This window comes from Macaca nemestrina, chromosome 11 (genome assembly GCF_043159975.1).
Source record: "Macaca nemestrina isolate mMacNem1 chromosome 11, mMacNem.hap1, whole genome shotgun sequence".
Lineage (NCBI taxonomy): Eukaryota > Metazoa > Chordata > Mammalia > Primates > Cercopithecidae > Macaca > Macaca nemestrina.
Window position 1 is genome coordinate 59,040,533 of NC_092135.1, and position 19,057 is coordinate 59,059,589.

General features: G+C 36.1%; 1 long non-coding RNA gene across 3 annotated transcripts in view; it reads right to left on the reverse strand.

Moving 5' to 3' along the window:
• LOC105483350 (uncharacterized) overlaps positions 1-19,057 on the reverse strand; it is an 82,510-nt gene that overhangs the window by 37,823 nt on the left and 25,630 nt on the right. For all 3 annotated transcript variants that reach the window (XR_011609812.1, XR_988212.3, XR_011609811.1), the window contains exons 2-4: positions 11,331-11,476; positions 9,288-9,356; positions 3,633-3,883 (exon numbers count right to left, since the gene is read on the reverse strand). This is a non-coding gene — a long non-coding RNA (uncharacterized lncRNA). The remainder of the gene's footprint in view (positions 1-3,632; positions 3,884-9,287; positions 9,357-11,330; positions 11,477-19,057) is intronic.

The window sequence follows — 19,057 nt, forward strand, 5'->3', positions numbered from 1 at the left end:
TACAAATGGGTCAATCCTTTCCAAATTTTTAGAATGTTATTTCCAAACCACTGATATTATTGGCTCTGATTTCATTTTGCCCCTAATGAAGGCCTGTTCTAAATTCTCTCTGCTTTGTTAGTTTTACGTAATTAAATGGCCTTCCCTGCTTGAAAGCCTTCCAATGGGTTCCACTTGTTTACTGTGTTATCTCAACTATTGATAAATTCATGTTTGCAAGACTAATAGGCTGTCAAACTGTGTTGATGTCTGTGTTAGTTGTGGATATCCCTTAAAGTGTTTTTTGCATTGGAACAAGACAACCCATTTAGAGGAGAGTGTGACCAAGTGACAGCCTTGCTTTGTTAGCTATAGAATCATCAATGCATGGAAATATGCACAAGGTGGAAGTAATGTAGGATGTCTATTTAAATTTCTAAAATTAATTTTAATAATATTTTGTATTTTATTTAAAACATTTTTTTTCTTTGTAAAATAAAAAACTATATCACAGGACCCCACTGTCAGAACTGACTATGGTTGTAAAGGTGAAAATAGTGTTTATTCTGCCTTATAGTTTACTTTTCCGCCACTAAACAGCACCAGAGGCATGGCAACACTCAATATTTATTTGTTTTGATTAACTGACAATGTAATATAATGGTAACACAACTGACCCTTCTTTGGTTTTTTTAACTTCTACATAACTTTGCTGTTTTTAAAGCCACAGTTTAAAAGTATTTAGCTATTCTCAGGTGATGTGGTTTGGATGTTTTGTTCCCTTCAAATATCATGTTGAAATGTAATCTCCGATACTGGAGGTGGGCCTAGTGGGAGGTGTTTGGGTCATGGGGGCAGATCTCTCATGAATGGCCTGTTGCTGTCCTCGAGGTAATGAATGAGTTCTTGCTCTGTGAGTTCACACGAGATCTGGTTGTTTAAAAAAGACTGGCACCTCCTCCCTGTGTCTTGCTCCTTCTCTCACCATGTGACACGCTGGCTCCCCTTCGCCTTCTGCCATGATTATAAGCTTCCTGAGGCCCTCACCAGAGGCAGATGCCAGCCTATGCTTTGTGTACAGCCTGCAGAACATTGAGTCAAATAAATCTATTTTCTTTATAAATCACCCTGTCTCAGGTATTTCTTTATATCAAGGCAAAAGGACTAACATATCAGGTGAGAAGTAATTTGACACACACCAAAAAAGTTTAGTTGGCATTTTCTTTCATTGTAGTTGGAAATTTGGCAGTGTTCATCAAAATACAGTACACATGCATTTGACTCAGTAATTCCATTTATTTAGGCCTATACTATAAAATACTCAAGTGTACCCACAAAGGCTACACGTGCAAGGCTACATGTTGCATCATTGTTTTCAATAAAAAACACTTGAAAGAACCTAAATATTCATCATAATTTAATAAAGTAAAGTATATCTTTACTTTGAAACACTATGCAACAATTTTAAAAGGAGGTATATCTATGTATACAGACATGAAAAGATCTTCAAGATGTGTTGCTTAGAGTTTAAACAAACCTCTCCAAACAATGTATGCGATGTAAATGCTAAAGGATATATGCTGAAATAATAGACATTGTCTTAGTCTGCTTGGACAGCTATAACAAAATACCTTAGCCTGGGGAAATTATAAATAATAAACTTTTATTTCTAATAGTTCTGGAGGCTGGGAAGTCCAAGATCAAGGTGCCGCCAGTCTGCCAAGGGCTCGTTCTCTGCTTCCAATATGATGCCTTCACGCTGCATCCTTACATAGCAGAAGGGAACAGAGGGCACTCTTCCCAACCTCATCTATACATGCATTAATCTCATTCATGAGAGTGGAGCCCTCATGACTTAATCACTTCAAAAAAGACCTTACCTCTTAATACTATGAATTGGTGGGAGGTGAGAACACTAACATTCAGGCCATCACAGATGTCAAACTTTTAATCATATTAACCTCTGATGATAAAATGATGTGTTTTAAGATGTGGGGAAGAGCTTTCACTTTTTACTCTAATATATTATTGTATTGTTTTAATTTTTAATGAGCATGCATTTAAGTATGAAATAATTAAATAAACCTTTGATTTTTAAAAACAATAATTTTTATGCAGAGAACCATTTCTCTGATAAACAACTGTTAAGAGTATAACATGAAATACAGTTATCCTCTACTAATTATTCTCTATTAATATTTTTCTTTATGTACAACTTATGTTAGTTGAATCCCAGTATATATTAATATGTATTCATGTATGTTGTTTTGACATTTCATTTTCTATTTATCTGCTTACCTCACACAAGACATTATTTATTGCTGAGATTGTCTTGTCCATATAGACCTTTGTAATTCAAATATTAAAATTACAAAAAACATTACTTACCTCTTGTCATTTCTTAGGCTCTACTTTTGTATATACTTGTTTACAATCTAAAACTTAGGTACACAATTATTTACTGTTTTTACCTGTTTTATCATGAGAAATATTTTAAATAATGAATAAGGAAGAGATACGCTGACATATAATGAGAAATTGCCTTCCAAAAAAAGTAAATTTTTAAAATGTTACAAATGCTTAAACTTACTTGTTCACTCTCACTAGATTTCAGCTACAGGTTTTGATCTCCACTTTTTAAAATCCTGAATATCTAAATCAAGTCTTTCATTATTTTCTCTGAAGCATAACTTAGTCTTAACAGAGGTCTTCCTTAAAAAGAGGAAAGTTTTTTTTATGTTGAGGCCTGAGGTTGTCTCATTTAAGGCCATTTTAAGCTGACTTCTAATATTAAGATCATTAAGGAGAAAATGTAGGCATCTCTTATCTCATATGGCCTCTACAGAATCTGATCTGGTCAGCAGAAGAACTGCAAATAAAAGCATGATTTCCTAAAGTTTACTGCTATTTTCTCCCTCCTCCCTGGCCCCACCTTTTTTTTTTTTTTTTTTTTTTCGAGACAGAGTTTCATTCTGTTGCCCAGGCTAGAGTGGAGCAGTGCAATCTTGGCTCACTGCAACCTCCACCTCCCAGGTTCAAGTGATTCTCCTGCCTCAGCCTCCTGGTAGCTGGGATTACAGGTGTGTGTCACCACGCCCAGCTGATTTTTGTATTTTTAGTAGAGATGGAGTTTCACCATGTTGCCCAGGCTGGTCTTGAACTACTGACCTCAAGTGACCCGCCCGCCTCGGCCTCCCAAAGTGTTGGGATTACAGGCATGAGCCACTGCACCCGGCCAAATTTATTACTATTTTCTAAATGAAAAGGTATTATACTAATAAGATGGAACAAAATCTAGTGATAGTTACTGCTTTAACGATTCAGATTCAGAAATAGCCACTCATCTTCCCAGGAAGAAAAGTTTTTAATTCAACAAGTAGAAAATAAAGCTGCTTTCATACATTTTTCTATAAATACATTCCAAGAAAGAAATAGGTAGGTAAAAACCTTAAAGCAGGAAAAATCGGCAATAAATAATGTGGCTTTTTGTTTGGTTTTGATCATTCATATTATTTTCTTTGTTATTTAAATCTACTTCCCTTTTTCTTTTATAGCAGTATTTCTAAAGTCAACAGAGAAAGGATACATTGTTAAAGAACAAGCAACAAAAGACATGTTAATTATATGATACATAAAAATGTTAAAAATCTTACTTAGGTCTTAACAGTCTTCCAGGACATTAGCTTCTCTTTATATTCTGTTTTGTTTATGTTTTGTTTTTTTTTTTCTTTTAGAGATTAGGTCTTCCTAGGTTGCCCGGACTGGGCTTCAACTCCTGGGCTCAAAAGGTCCTCCTGCCTCAGTCTCCGGTGTAGCTGGGACTACACATGCACACCAGTGCACCCAGCTACCTTCTGTTTTCTTCTCACTTCTCACTACCTCCATTTTTCTTCAGCACTGTCATCTTAATTGAACATTAACAAAATGAATGATGTTATTGGGAGGTACACCTTCCATTTAAATGTACAAAATTTAAATAGTTGATGATCTAATAGAAGAGACAAGATAACCGTGAAATGAATTCACTTAAACTAATATGGATTGTTTAGTTATTTGAGATATTTACTTGTAGGTTTGCATATTATATAGATATTTGTATGCATCTATTACATAAATTATTACATATAAATACATGTACATGAAAGGGAGGAAGTTATTAATTGTTCTGTATTAGTCCAGAGATAGTTTCTGCAAGAAAACATTGATGGCTGATAATTCCATGCTTTTAGAAAGCTTTAAGATTATAATGGATCAAAGCACCATATGAACTTTTTACTTCTAGAAACTGCAATATATTCACAAAAATGATTGGTCTCTACTGGACAACTAGAAATACACATATATAATATCCAACACATATATACACACTCATTACTACTAGTCTGTTCGCCTTAAGGTAAAAAAAAATTATTTATTTCAAACTTTGTTTCAAACCGAATTTGGATGAACTGGAAATAAATTCATATATGAATAAAAAAATTCTGTTTTCCATTTCTATATGCAGTTTGATAACTGACTTCTACTTTAGAACTATTTTTCACACAAATATAAATAATACACATTGAAAGAAATGTCCAAGTTGTCAGCAGGAATGAAATTTAAAATCGCTTTACTGGAAACATAACCAGTCCTCATGTAAACTTCACTCAAAAGAGCTAATAGTAGTATAAATGCATCACGTTTACTGAAACCTCCATTTATCTTTCTAACTTGGATGACTTTAGTAATGTTATACTTTCTTAAAATTGATAAAGTATTATACTTACCTGTATCTCTACGAAAGAATAAATGAGGCTATACAACTAATTTTACGTATTTGTTAGCTATCCTATGTTTTTACAGGGCCAAGCTCCAATACATCTGTTCCTAATGATCTGCTTCTTGTCCTTGGTCAGGTGAGTTGGAATGCCATTTCTGATATTTTTCTACTGAGGATATTTTCTTAGCCTTTCAAAATCCAAATAACCTTGAAGATCCCATCTAGCACAACTTTGGTTAAAGATATATTACCTACCTGTAACTAAGCAACAAAGATAATTTTTTCCTCAAGAGCAAAGTGGGAAAAGTATTCCGAGTTCTGTCTGAAACTTGATTCATTTCTTTTTAGGGTACACTGGACAATTAAATAAACTATTTTCCTTTTTTTGTTGTTAAGTGATCTTCTAATAATAAAACAAGCCACCTAAATGGTTTTCCATTGAGATGACAAGTTTTATAAAGACCTTGGGTTATTTTACCCAACACTTTATGCTGTGAACAACTCATGGTTATGTTGAGAACTAGGCTGTTACATGCCTTTCATGGTCTAATTTTAAAGGTTCTGCGGAATGGAGCTTCCACTACTTTACTGGGAAGACACTTCTCCAGTGTAGCCCTTCTAATTATTTAAGGTAGGTCTCCATTGCTTTAAAATAGCTGAGTTATTCAAGTTTGAAAAGCAGCTACTCGCAAGCAGCCTGACTTAAACTGACAAAAGCAAGGAAATTCTGGATCCATAATTCACCTTCCACCCCTTGACCTCACAAACCGCCATATTAGCGTGATCACACCAAAATACCAGCTTGTGTTTACAGTTTCAGTCCTCCTGATGGCGGACGGGCGCGTGTACACGAGCACTCGCTCTGTGTGCACTGAATAGGATCACGATCCGGAGAGCTGAAAATGTAAACACAAGCTGGTATTATGGTGTGACTGGCGGTTTGTGGTTCTTTGTTTGAATACTTTAAAAATGGGCACCCTGGCAAGAACAAAAGAGACAGAAAGCAGAACTGCTCTTAAATGGCTCCTCTCATCTTTGTCTCTCCTCAGGTAGACCCGAAATAACTTACCCACTTGACGGGGTCCCCAGGAACCATGTGTTTTTGCCTAGTTGGCTACGCTTCAATGCAACAGTTTTGTTTTCAAATGCTGGCCATTAATACTTTGCCTTTGGTAGTTTTAAATTATTTTCTGAGTATTTGCAAGCACTATACTTCTCCAGTTATTATTTGTACCAAAATCTTCCACCTTGCAAATTCATTGCAATTTGATATGTTTAAGTAAGAACCTAAACGTCTTATATGGCCCTTTAAAAAAATTTGCAAATTAACAATGGTTCTTTCACCCCAAATGAAGATTGGCACCAACCTAACTCTATTAAACAACATATCTACCTACCACTCTTGCTTATGCAATTTTAGTCATTGATTTTGAAGTGCAGAAGTTGACCTCAAAAGAAATGTAAAGGGTAAAAAATGTAAAATTATAAGCTTTATTTTAGCGTAGCACCTGGTAGCATAGTTGGTCCATCCGTTTCCTCTGCAGTCGTTGTCATTTCTCCATCTATTTTTCTTTTTCCTTGAGACGGAGTTTTTGCTCTTGTTTCCCAGGCTGGAGTGCAATGGCATGATCTTGGCTCACTGCAACCTCCACCTCCCGGGTTTAAGTGATTCTCCTGCCTCAGCCTCCTAAGTATCGTGCGTCACCACGCCCAGCTAATTTTTTGTGTTTTTAGTAGAGACAGGGCTTCACCATGTTGGCCAGGCCGGTCTCGAACTCCTGACATCAAGTGATCCACCCACCTCGGCCTCCCAAAATGCTAGGATTACAGGTGTGAGCCACCATACCCAATAACCCAAATAACCCAGCCCATTCCTCCATCTTAACACTACATAAGTTTGATCATTGGCCCCTTCAGTGTAAACTTTGATTCTTAAATAGATTGGTTTGTAGAGTGAAGAGATTACCATATCATTGCAAGGAGAAAATTCAGACATATAAAGAAGAAAGTTTGAAAAAAACTTATTTTGTCAAAAATGTCAATACAGCACATGATGTGCTTGACTTGATGGTAAAGTACACTGTTTTGATTTTTAGAAAACAACATTTTCCCTTTGGAATTAGGTATATCATTGTTGCCAAAAAAAGGTAACTAAAGGAACAGTGGATAGTTTGGCAGATCCCTTTTCTTAAATAAAAGTTACAAATTGATTTTACACCTATTGAAGCAGTCATTCGCCACTGTAAACTTATTTCTGACAACTGTTTCTTTTAGAATCCAGTAAGTAATTGAAAAACAAAAGTGATTTTCTCAATACAATTGAAAAGTAGTTAATGTAAAGACATAAATACAAACAGCTCCTGGTTGTAGACAGTTTTGATGTAGACTGCAGTTCTTAATAAAGGAATAAAGAGGGATCTTAGCTTGGAATGTTTTAATGAAATGCCACTCAAATGGAAGCAAGTGATTTCAGAAGTGTTGTCAGTCACTTTAGACTGAAGAGAAATAACAAGAAATAGCTTTTAAAGTATCAAATAATTTGCACTAAAACGTTATACCATAGCACCTCACCTTTGAATAGGCCAACAATTTGCCTTGTTTAAAACATACTGTACTTGATCACTTCACGAAACTGCACAACTTGACTGACCTTTGTCATCTTGTATCTTGATTATCTCTCTCCATGTGAGATCCCTCACCAAGACAGCTTGCAAGCATTTCACAAATTATTATAAAAGAACCACCTATATGGACGTCAGTATGGACATATCTGGATCTTGTTATTTTCACCTGGGGTATGGTTAGGCTCAATTGAAAACTAAATTATGGAATGAATAGATTTCCTGGAAGAGTGAGTTTGGTCTTATTTTACACACACACTTTCAGAACAACCATATGAAGCTCTTTTGGAGATTCATTATCTATGGTAATATGTTCAGATATATAAATAATTAATATACAAAGAATTGAATTTTCACAAGTTTTTATCCCCAATATAACATAAACTCCCATCTTGCATGCCATATTTCATATTCTGGAGAAAAAAAATTCTATGCTACAGGAATTCATAACTTTAGCTTTCATTTTAGTGGTTTTAAAAAGTTTTATTTCAAATACATGATTATAATTTTACAGTTAGTTCAAAACATCTATGAGCTTCAGGCATCCTTATTGCTCCTCATAATTTGCATTGGCTCATCCACTTTTTGATGTCATGATTTTACTTAGCTACCTCGTCCTATTAGCATTTACAAATAAATGTGGTCTTTCAGATTAGAAGGTCTTTGGCAAATTTATCTTGTGGAAACTAGCTAAGAAAGGTAGCGTGGGGGTCACAAATGCTGCAACAATTTCCCACTTCTACATCTAACAATGAGGGTTTTTAAGAAAGATGAAAAAGTTCTAGAGATGAACGGCGGTGATGATTGCACAGCAATGTGAATAGTTCAAATGGTTTCATATTAAATATGTTTACAACAATACAAAATAGTTAAGATTAATTTGAATGAGAAATTAGGGACTGACTCTAAGAACCTACTTGTCTCACAAAATGCAACCATACTACAGAAAAGATGCAAAAATATCTGAGAGATTAAGCAGAAAAACCAAACATTCTTCCCAATTCATTGGAGCAAACACTTAGGAATTCCTTGCCACTGGAGTTCATTCAAATTCAAATTAATCATGTAAAGTAGCCAAACGATAATATTAAAGTAAGAAAAAATTTATTAAATATTCTTTATTCTCTCCTGTCTATTTTTTAACTGGTCATTTTTATTTTTCCAGGTTGTTATTTTTTTTAAGTCCATGCACATGAGCATATAAGTTATCTGTATGACTACTTCTAAAAATGAAAATGAATAAAGTAAAAAGAAGTGAAAAATAACACTGCCTTAAATACTAGTGAATTTTAAGTAGTTGAATTTTTTAAAGTAAACTCTAAGTCATACTTTAGGGCCTACTTTCCCACTTTTTAATAGCTTTCTAAAAAAAATCAAACCTTGAAGTGCATGCAATTAGAAACATGCAACAGTGAGGCTAGGCTTAGTCACAGTACTATTTCAATGCAAGTGGCTTCTATTTTTGTGTCCTACGGAAAAATAGGATTAGAATGTTCTAACCTCTGCTCATTCTGTAGGTGAGAGTATTAAGTTGGCTGTTTAAAAAATTGGGGGGTTTTTAGTCAGTTCTTTCTCATGTTTTAATTATTAGGTGATTATTTTACTAAGATTTGGAGCATTAAGGGCATATAATTAATTTTTTACTCATAATCAGCTCCAAACTTTCCTGGACAGACTGCTATGGATGCAGCTTATCTATGAGTATCGGGACATGGTTTCTGCCTCATACTCATATTGTCCTACTGGTTTTGTGCCCTAGCGGCATGGTTTTTAAGGCACTGCATTATCTAAATCAGCACACTGTTATATAAATTTATAGAACCTCAGAGCTAGATGAATTTTGAACACATCTTGTTCAAGCACCCATCTGATGATGTTTATACTTACACGGCCTTAGTGTTAATAATTCTAGGGATGGTAATACTTACTATTACAGGGGAATATATAATTGAGAACAGGAAAACTAATAAGCCAGGAATAAGTTACTGTTTCCTCATCTGCAAAAGATGTAAAGGATTGAAGATTAAACGAAATAACCTATATAAGCATACCTAGCACAGTGCTAGAAATATAATACATACTAAAAATAGTTATACTTAAATCCATTTGCATCACACTTATTACTCTTTATGTTCCCAAGTATCGAGTGCTATTTAATGTCACACAGTTTTTTTTGGTACTTGGTTGTCTATTATGATGTTAAGGTTGAAGTTGTTGAAGTGTCATTAATCTAATATTATGATATAGAACCAGTTCAGTTTTTTTAAATGAAAAAAAAATGAAGATACTTATATTACTTCATTACTAACATAGAATGAAGATATTCTATGTTACTAGATTCTCGTGACATTAGGGCTTTGGCTACGTCAAGATAAATTTACATAAATATTTACTTATTCATTTAACTTACCTTCCCATTCACTCACTCTAATGCTAAAAGCTTAGTAAACATCACTAGAAATTTTGGAGTCTTATGACAGCCTCAGTGGATGCTTGTTTTTACAAATGCAAAGCTCCTCTTCTACTTCATTCTACATTTTGGTTGACTAGATAACAGAGGAGTTTGAAAACCTATTAACTTCTAAATCTAAAATACCTCACAAGTCTATTTCCTAATTTTATATGTAGATATAAGAAAACTGGTAAAAATTCAGATATCTACCTTCAGCTAAGTATTATAGTCTTTGAGCCATGTTTTCAAATGTTCTTAAATATTTCTAGTTCTATGATTATTATTACAGTAATCTGATTATAAGCAGTTTTGGTAAAGGTAAATTAATTTAAATTATGAAGATGTGACTTAAAAAACCTTAAAGTAATTATCAGCTCTGGTTTACCTGAAAGTCACAGTTATTAGAAGCATGTAATTTAGTATCAGCACATCTCTAATATCAATGTTATTTAAAGCTATACATTAAGAGTCATAAGCATCTGTAGTGACAGAAGAAGCATGCAGCAAAGTACTGAAAAACTGGAATAGAATTAATTAGTTGTGGTCTACCCACTTCAAATTAGAAAATAGCAACAGAAAAAAAATTAAACAGTAAATGTATTCGTTAGGCAGGATCAGCAATCATGCTGCCCCCACATGATCTGCAATGAATTTGTAAATAAGATTCATCACCTGGAGGATAATAAACTCTAGTTTAATGGTCCAAAAGACTAGACAAGTAAAAACTACTAATGAATGTACTGTATAAACACAAGAGTAAGAATGTACATTGGTTGAGCAAATAGGGTAACAAGGAGAGTCCGTTTTGTTGTTAAAGTAGACCAAAAGATACACAACATATACCTGGAAATTTTTCTAAGGTGTTAACACTGCTCAAAACAGGGTCACTTAAAAGGAATGGAAAAGTGTTACTACCAAGTAAAGACAGCAAACGTTGATTTTTAGAAAGAGTTGGCATTTTAAAAAGTAAGGATCACTGTAAACAAACAAACAAAAAAAACAAAACTGATATAGTTACCTTAGGCCAGGCGCAGTGGCTCATGCCTGTAATCCTAGCACTTTGGGAGGCCGAGGTGGGCAGATCACGAGGTCAGGAGATCAAGACCATCCTGGCCAACATGGTGAAACTCCATCTCTACTAAAAAAAATACAAAAAAATTAGCCGGGCATGGTGACAGGCGCCTGTAGTCCCAGCTACTCGGGAGGCTGAGGCAGGAGAATGGTGTGAACTCGGGAGGTGGAGTTTGCAGTGAGCTGAGATCACTCCACTACACTCCAGCCTGGGTGACAGAGCCAGACTCTGTCTCAAGAAAAAAAAAAAAAAAAGAAAAACTGACATAGTTACCTTAATTTTAGTTAATTTTTCATAACTGCATATTAGAAAGTTTTACTAATAATAATCTGAAGTGATTTTAGTACACTATCTTCAGATGTGATTCCAGCAATGAAGAGATATCTTCAAGTATTATTTATTGAGATAATAAATATTTAATATATTTAATAAAATTTTAAGTATTACCTTACTTTAGTAGAGCCTTTGATGTGAACTACATTTCCTCTTGTAAGTTATAGTTCTATAACACATCTTAATTTTGAATCCAAAACAAAACACTCAACTTCACATCCATTCAAGTGAGAATTTCTTCCTCAGGGCAAGCTAAGAACCTTGACAAGCACAGAGGTAAAAGAATTAATTGCAATATTTATTTAAAATTCACAGTTCTGGTCTCTACCTCATACCAATCGAAACACAGTCTCTGGCATTGTAACCCTGGAATATGTATACAATTGTAACAAGATCTCTACTTGATTCTTATTCATACTAAAGCTTGAGAATGACTTTACTGGTTAATATTCACACTTGTCCTAAGTTTCTTTAAATATTTCCCTTTTATAAACAAAATTATTTTTTCAGTTGTCATATAGAAATACATTTGCAGGCCAGGCATGGTGACTCAAGCCTGTAATCCCAGCACTTTGGGAGGCCAAGGTGGGTGGATCACCTGAGGTCTGGAGTTTGAGATCAGCCTGGCTAATATGGTTATACCCTGTCTCTACTAAAAAATACAAAAATTAGCTGGGTGTGGTGGCATGCACCTGTAATCCCAGTTGCTCGGGAGGCTGAGGCAGGAGGATCTCTTGAACCCGGGGGGCAGAGGTTGCAGTGAGCCAAGATCACACCACTGCACCGCACTCCAGCCTCGGTGACACAGCAAGACTCAGTGTTGGACAAAAATAAAAACGCTTAAGATTACTTATATAAAATAAGTTATCAGACCTGCAGTCACTTTAATGGAATCAATAATATTATTAATGCTAAAATTAAAAGGGGACAGAAGTCAAAGGGAAATCTTAATATAGGAAATAACATTTAAGTTTTTGAATGCTGTAGAACTCAGTTATTAATTAGAAATATAATCAATATTTAAAATATACCACTTTTAAGCAACTTTAACTATCAAAACATCTCAGTACTTCAAATGATCTGGATGTCATAGATCACTCAAAACAGATTCCATAAAATATTGCAAAGCCCATGTAATTCACCAATAAGACTTGTATTAGACCCAATTCTAATAACTTCATTTATCTGGTTTATTTGAGCACAGTACATGAAAGGTGGCAATATTTCTAAATGAAAGTTGGAGAAAGAAGACATTTGTTATTAGTAGTTACTTTTAAAAAGAACTATCTGGAAAAAAGGAAAAAAAAATGCTTATTTAAAAACAAGCCTCAAATTACAATTCTACTAAAGTACTGTAAAGAGCTATCTCAAAATGTATAATTATCTGGGGCCATTTAATGTAGGGTCAAATACTAGAATAATCTATATGTCATTGTGTAGTACTGTGATTGATGATCACTAATAATTATCAGGAAACAGGTTTATAAACCCTAGTTTAGCAAGGGAGAGAAATGTGTAACCTCTTTTAGATGGAGTGCTTGAAAGTAACAATTCTTAAGGAATTAATAATTCTTTTTTGTTTTTTCTTGAGCCGGAGTCTGACTCTGTCACCCAGGTTGGAGTACAGTGTCTTATCTCAACTCACTGCAACCTCTCCCTCCCAAGTTCAAGTGATTCTCCTGCCTCAGTCTCCCAAGTAACTGGGATTGAAGGTGCCCACCACCATGCCCAGCTAATTTTTGTTGGGGTTTCACCATCCTGGTGAAGGCCAGGCCGGTCTCAAATTTCTGACCTCAAGCGATCGGCCCACCTCGGCCTCCCAAAATGCTGGGCTTACAGGCGTGCACCAGCATGCCTGCCCACTTTAATTCTTAAAGAGGTGCATTTCACCTATCATGAAAAGTCACCAGTTGGATTTACCTCAAAGGAAGACAAGGTTTTTTCCCAAATAGTTTAACTTAAAGAATAGGGATAGTTACTTAGACATAGGCGCCATCTAGTGGCAAAAAGTAATATGAAACTGACTTTCATATGATAGGTTGTCAATAAGCATTAGTTCAATTCTTTCACCCTTTCATTAATATAGATGAGCAAGCAAGACTAGTCAATAGTAAAAACTGAACAGGTACTGAAGCAAAATATTGTACATTAAATATGATTAGACAAGAAAGGATTTAAGATGTTTTGAGTAAGAGCTGGAAGAGTGAGAGATATAAAATGACAAAGAAGGAGCAAAAGGCATATAAGCTGGGAGCATAGTATCCAGTGGACTTGCTAAAATCTTTTTTAAAATTGTCTATTTTAAATTGCACAGATTTAACTAAAGATTGTTTATTTAAGATGAAAGGAATAGAGATGGCTGAAAATAACAAAGTGAGGAAGAAGTCAAAGATGATGAAGATACCATTAACATAAATAGGGAAGATACAGAGCATACAAAACAAAAGTCAATACCAATAGAGTTTAAGAAAAAACTTCATTGAAGATTGATTATAGATATATTTATTATGTACAGGCATCTTATGGGGAACAGTTTTCTTACATTTTATTATTTCCTTATATTTTATTAATATGGAGTAGAATTCTGTCTTTGATGAGGGTGGTTACATGGGACATTATTATACATTCAAAAATTAGCTGGTCATAAGGCAAACTGGATTTTCTGATTAATTATAGTTAACCCACAAATATGTATTAAATAACTACTCTATATAACTAGACAAATTCTAGGGAATGGATAACATTGAAAGAAATAATAATCTTTGCTCATAATCTAACAAAATATAGCTGAAATGACAAGGGGTTAATTACAACTGATAATATTTCATAGAAAAAATAATATAAAAGGCATTCCAAACTTATGACCACTGTCTAAGCAAAGCTTAAGAAAGGGAGTTCCTGCTTATCCTGGTGCTTTGTGCCAGCCTAAGAGAAAGTAACTCTATTAAAAGTTTATAGTGTGGGCTTATTATCTGGTTTGACATATATCTCTGTACTTTTGGACACTCTATGTTCAAACGTAAATACAAAATACATTTTTTCCAAAGTTAAAACAGGAATTCTTTTTTAAATCAGCCACCATTTTGGATTAGTTGGCAGTATATGAGATGAAGAGTAGATAGTGTTTAGAAATAGATGGCCATGGATTGAACCCCAGTTCTGCCAATTTTTAGTTTTTAGCCTGTTTGCAAAATATTCAAATTCTCTGAGCCAACCTTTTGTTCTATAAAGAATTAATAATGTCAATTATGTAAAACCATAAATGGCATTGCCTGGCTATGGTAAGTTTTCAATGAGCTTTAGTTCCTTTAATTCGTTGACCCTTTTGCTACTATAGATATGCAAGTCTAGTCGATAGTAAAAACTGAACGGAAATATGTTAGATGGAATATGATTAGACAAGGAAGGACTTAAGATGTTTTGAGTAAGAGCTAGAAGAGAGTGACAGATATAAAGTGACAAAGAAGGAGCAAAAGGTTAGGAGTATAAGCTGGGCACAGTGGCTCATGCCTGTAATCCCAGCACTTTGGAGGGCCGGGGCAGGTGGATAATCTGAGGTCAGGAGTTCGAGACCAGACTGACCAGTATGTGAAACCCCATCTCTACTGAAAAATACAAAAATTAGCTGGGCATGGTAGCAGGCACCTGTAATCCAGCTAGTCAGTAGGCGAGGCAGGAGAATCGCTTGAACCTGGGAGGCGGAGGTTGCAGTCAGCCAAGATCGCGCCATTGCACTCCAGCCTGGGTGACAGAGCAAGACTCCATCTCCAAAAAAAAAAAAAAAAAGATAGGAGCATAAAATTTAAATTAACATGCAATATTGATGCAGAGGCCAAGGTGGAGAGTAAAAAGAAGTAGCATGAGAATGGCATTAGGATTATGTAAGAAATCATTCCTTAAAGATCTGTTTTGTATGATAGACAATAGGGAACCACAGTATTTTCTTGAAAAATAGTGAAATATATTGAAACAGCTATTTTTCCACCTTATGTTGCCATTGAACTGACTCAATCTAATTGCACAGTGATATGTGAGTCTAAGGAAGAAAGAAAAGAGGGTCAAATACCTCATATCTGTATGTGGTCAGAAACCCTAAAGGAAAGTCTTTCTAAAAGATTTGTTAAAATGGTTACTTTTTTCCTAGACTCCTGCAGTGCTCAATATGTATTTGTAGCATTTTCCGTCTCTATCGTTGTATTTTTTCTTTTTGTCTTTCTTACTGTTTCTTTCTCATTCATCATTTTTATTGTTTTAATAGTTTTTAAAAAGGCAAAGCATAATAACATTTTAATTTTTATTAACAAGTATATCAAAATTCTTAGGGAAAAAATGAGTAAGCAGTTATTCAGCTTTTTGTTTTTGTTTTTGGTTTTTGATTTTTTTTTGAGATGGAGTATCACTCTGTCACCCAGGCTGAAGTACAGTGGCATGATCTCGACTCACTGCAACCTCCGCCCCCCAGGTTCAAGCAATTCTCCTGCCTCAGCCTCCCGAGTAGCTGGGATTACAGGCACCTGCCACTGCGCCTGGCTAATTTTTGTATTTATAGTAGAGATGGGGTTTCACCATCTTGGTCAGGCTGGTCTTGAACTCTTGACCTCGTGATCCACCTGCCTCGGCCTCCCAAATCCCACTCTTCCAAAGTGCTGGGATTACAGGCATGAGCCACTGCACCCGGCCTGCAACAGTTATTCAGCTTTACTTCCAGTATCTGGAAACAAAATATTTAGATATATTAATCTTCCTCGGCTATCAAAACTACTAATCCAGGCTGGGCACAGTGGCTCATACCAGTAATCCCAGCACTTCGGAAGACTGAGGTGGGAGGATCACTTGAGCCCAGGAGTTCGAGACCAGCCTGGTCAAAAAACTGAGATCCCGCCTCCAAAAAAATATGAAAATTAGCTGGGAATGGTGGCATGGCCACTACTCCCAGCTACTTGGGAGGCTGAGGTGGGAGGATCGCTTGAGCCTGGGAGATCAAGGCTGCAGTGAGCTATGATTGCACCACTGAACTTCAGCCTGGGTGACAGAGTAAGACATCTCAAAAACAAAACCTATGAATCCATTCATATATTTCTAAGCTACACTATTTAAATTTTCTATATCAACTAATATCTATCATCACAAAATTCCTTTTATAATTTTAATTTTTAATTTGTATGGCTACATAATATTTGTACATATTTACAGGGTACATGTATTTTTATACAAACATACAATGTGTAATGATCAAATCAAGGTAATTGGGATATCCATCACCTCAACATTGTTACTTATTTGGGAACATTCAACATCCATTCCTCTAGTTACTTTGAAATATATTATAAATTATTACTAACCAAAGTAATGATCATTAACTATGGCTACTATAGTTAACAATAATAATCGAGTGTGCCACCTAACACTAGATCTTATTTCTACTACGTAACTGCATTTTTTGCACCCATTAACCAATCTGTCTTTATCCACCCTTAAAAGTATTTAAAGTAAGTCATTCTACCTGAATATGGTCCTTGTCTTAGAAAAATAAAATAAAATGAGAAAAAAACTATCTCTAGGTAAATGTTTAATAAATTGATTCTTAATCATCATAAATGACAGTAGGTCCTGTCAAAAGTATTAGATTATAGTTTTCTTCAGCAGAACATAGACATAACTGATCATTCACAATCTTTTCCTACCTCTTATAAACTAAGCACATGGGCCTCATGTTTGCACACTTCACACTTAATATTTTAACAATGTAAATTTTGTAAGCCTCAGAGCTGTTGTTCTCTTTCTTTCTTTCTACTTTTTCTTTTCTTTCTCTTTTTTCTCTCTCTCTCCTTCCTTCCTTCCTTCCTTCTTTCCTTCCTTCCTTCTCTTTCTCTTTCTTTTCTTCCCTCCCTCTCTCTCCCTTTCCCTCCCTCCCTCCCTCTCTCTCCCTTTCCCTCCCTCCCTCCCTCTCTCTCTTTCTTTTTTTTTTCTTTTCTTTCTTTCTTTTTTTGAGACGGGGTGTTGCTCTGCTGCCCAAGCTGGAGTGCAATAGTGCAATCACAGCTCACTGCAGCCTCGATCTCCTGCCTCAGCCTCCTGAACAGCTGGGACTGCAGGTATAGGCCACCACACTGGTTATTTTTTTATTTATTTTGAGACAGAGTCTGACTCTATCACTCAGGCTGGAGTGCAGTGGCACCATCTCAGCTCACTGCAACCTCTGCCTCCTTGGCTCAAGTCATCCTCTCACCTCAACTTCCAGGGTGACTGAGACTATAGGCATGTGCTACCACATCCAGCTAATTTTTGTATTTTTGGTAGAGACAGGATTTTGCCATGTTGCCCAGGCTGGTCTCAAACTCCTGGGCTCAAGCGATCCTCCCACCTTGGCCTCCCAATGTGCTGGGATTACAGATATGAGCCACTGCTCCTTGCTTTTTTTTTTTTTTTTTGGTCAGAGACAAGATCTGGCTATGTTGCCCAGGCTGGAGAGCAGTTGTTCTTAACCTCTATGTTGAAATTGATTGGTTGGTGTCCCATGGTTGTAAGATTTGCCAAAAGTAGTATGTTACTAATAGAGAATAAACAGCATTTGATCTTAAAGCTTCACTGGTTAAAGATATACAAGAGGCCAAGAAGTGAATTGGGCCTATGGCTTAGGCCTGTAATCCCAGCACTGTGCGAGGCTGAGGAGGGTGGATCACTTGAGTCCAGGAGTTCAAGAGCAGCCTGAGCAACACAGAGAGACCTCATCTCTACAAAACATACATAAAAAATTAGCCAGGTGTGGTGGCACACGCCTGTAGTCCCAGCTACTCTGGAGGGTGAGGTGGGATCAGTTGAACCCAGGAGTTTGAGGCCGCAGTGAATTGTGATCCCGTGACTGCACTCCAGCCTGGGTGACAGTGTGAGGCTTTGTCTCAAAATAATAATAATAATAAAATATAAGAGGCCAGGAATGGTGGCTTATGCCTGTAATCCCAACAATTGAGGAGACTGAGGCTAGAGGATCACTTGAGGTCAGGAGTTTGAGAGACCAGCGTAGGAAACATAGTGAGACCCTGTCTCTACAAAAAAAATAAATAAATAAAAATAAAAAATTTGCCAGGGGTGGTGGTGCATACCTGTAGTCCTAGCTACAGAACTGCAGCTAGCCTGAGGCAGGGGAGTTGCTTGAGCTCAGGAGTTCAAAGCTGCAGTGAGCTATGATCCCACCCATGCCTCTGCACTCCAGCCTGGGCAAAATAGGTCTCATCTCTAAAAAACAAACAAAAATAAAAGAGAAGAAAGGCCCAGGTGTTATGGCTCACACTTGTAATCCCAGCACTTTGGGAGGCCAAAATGGGTGGTTCACTTGAGGCTAGGAGTTTGAGACCAGCCTGGCCAATATGATGAAACGCCATCTCTACTAAAAATACAAAAATTAGCTGGGCATGGTGGCGGGCGTCTGTACTGTAGTCACAGCTACTCAGGAGGCTGAGACAGGAAAATCACTTGAACCTGGGAGGTGGAAGGTGCAGTGAGCTGAGATCACGCCACTGCACTCTAACCTGGGTGACAGTGAGACTCTGTAAAAAAAAAGAAGAAGAAGAAGTATAAGAAGAAGAAGAAGAAAAGAAAGAAAGAAAGGAAAAGAGCAGCAAAGTTTGCAAATAATTTTTCAAAAACTTACAGCAGAAATAAATTTACTTCTATAATGACATAACTCACTCGTTTGAGTTCACCGATTGTTCTTAAAAGAAAAACAAAAACAAGGGGAGGGGGAGTGCTAGAATAAACTTCTGTTCCCGTTTCCAACAGTTGTGTGCATCCTTCAAAATAGGGCCGCATTGTTACAGCACAGATATAAACTCTGTTCAAGT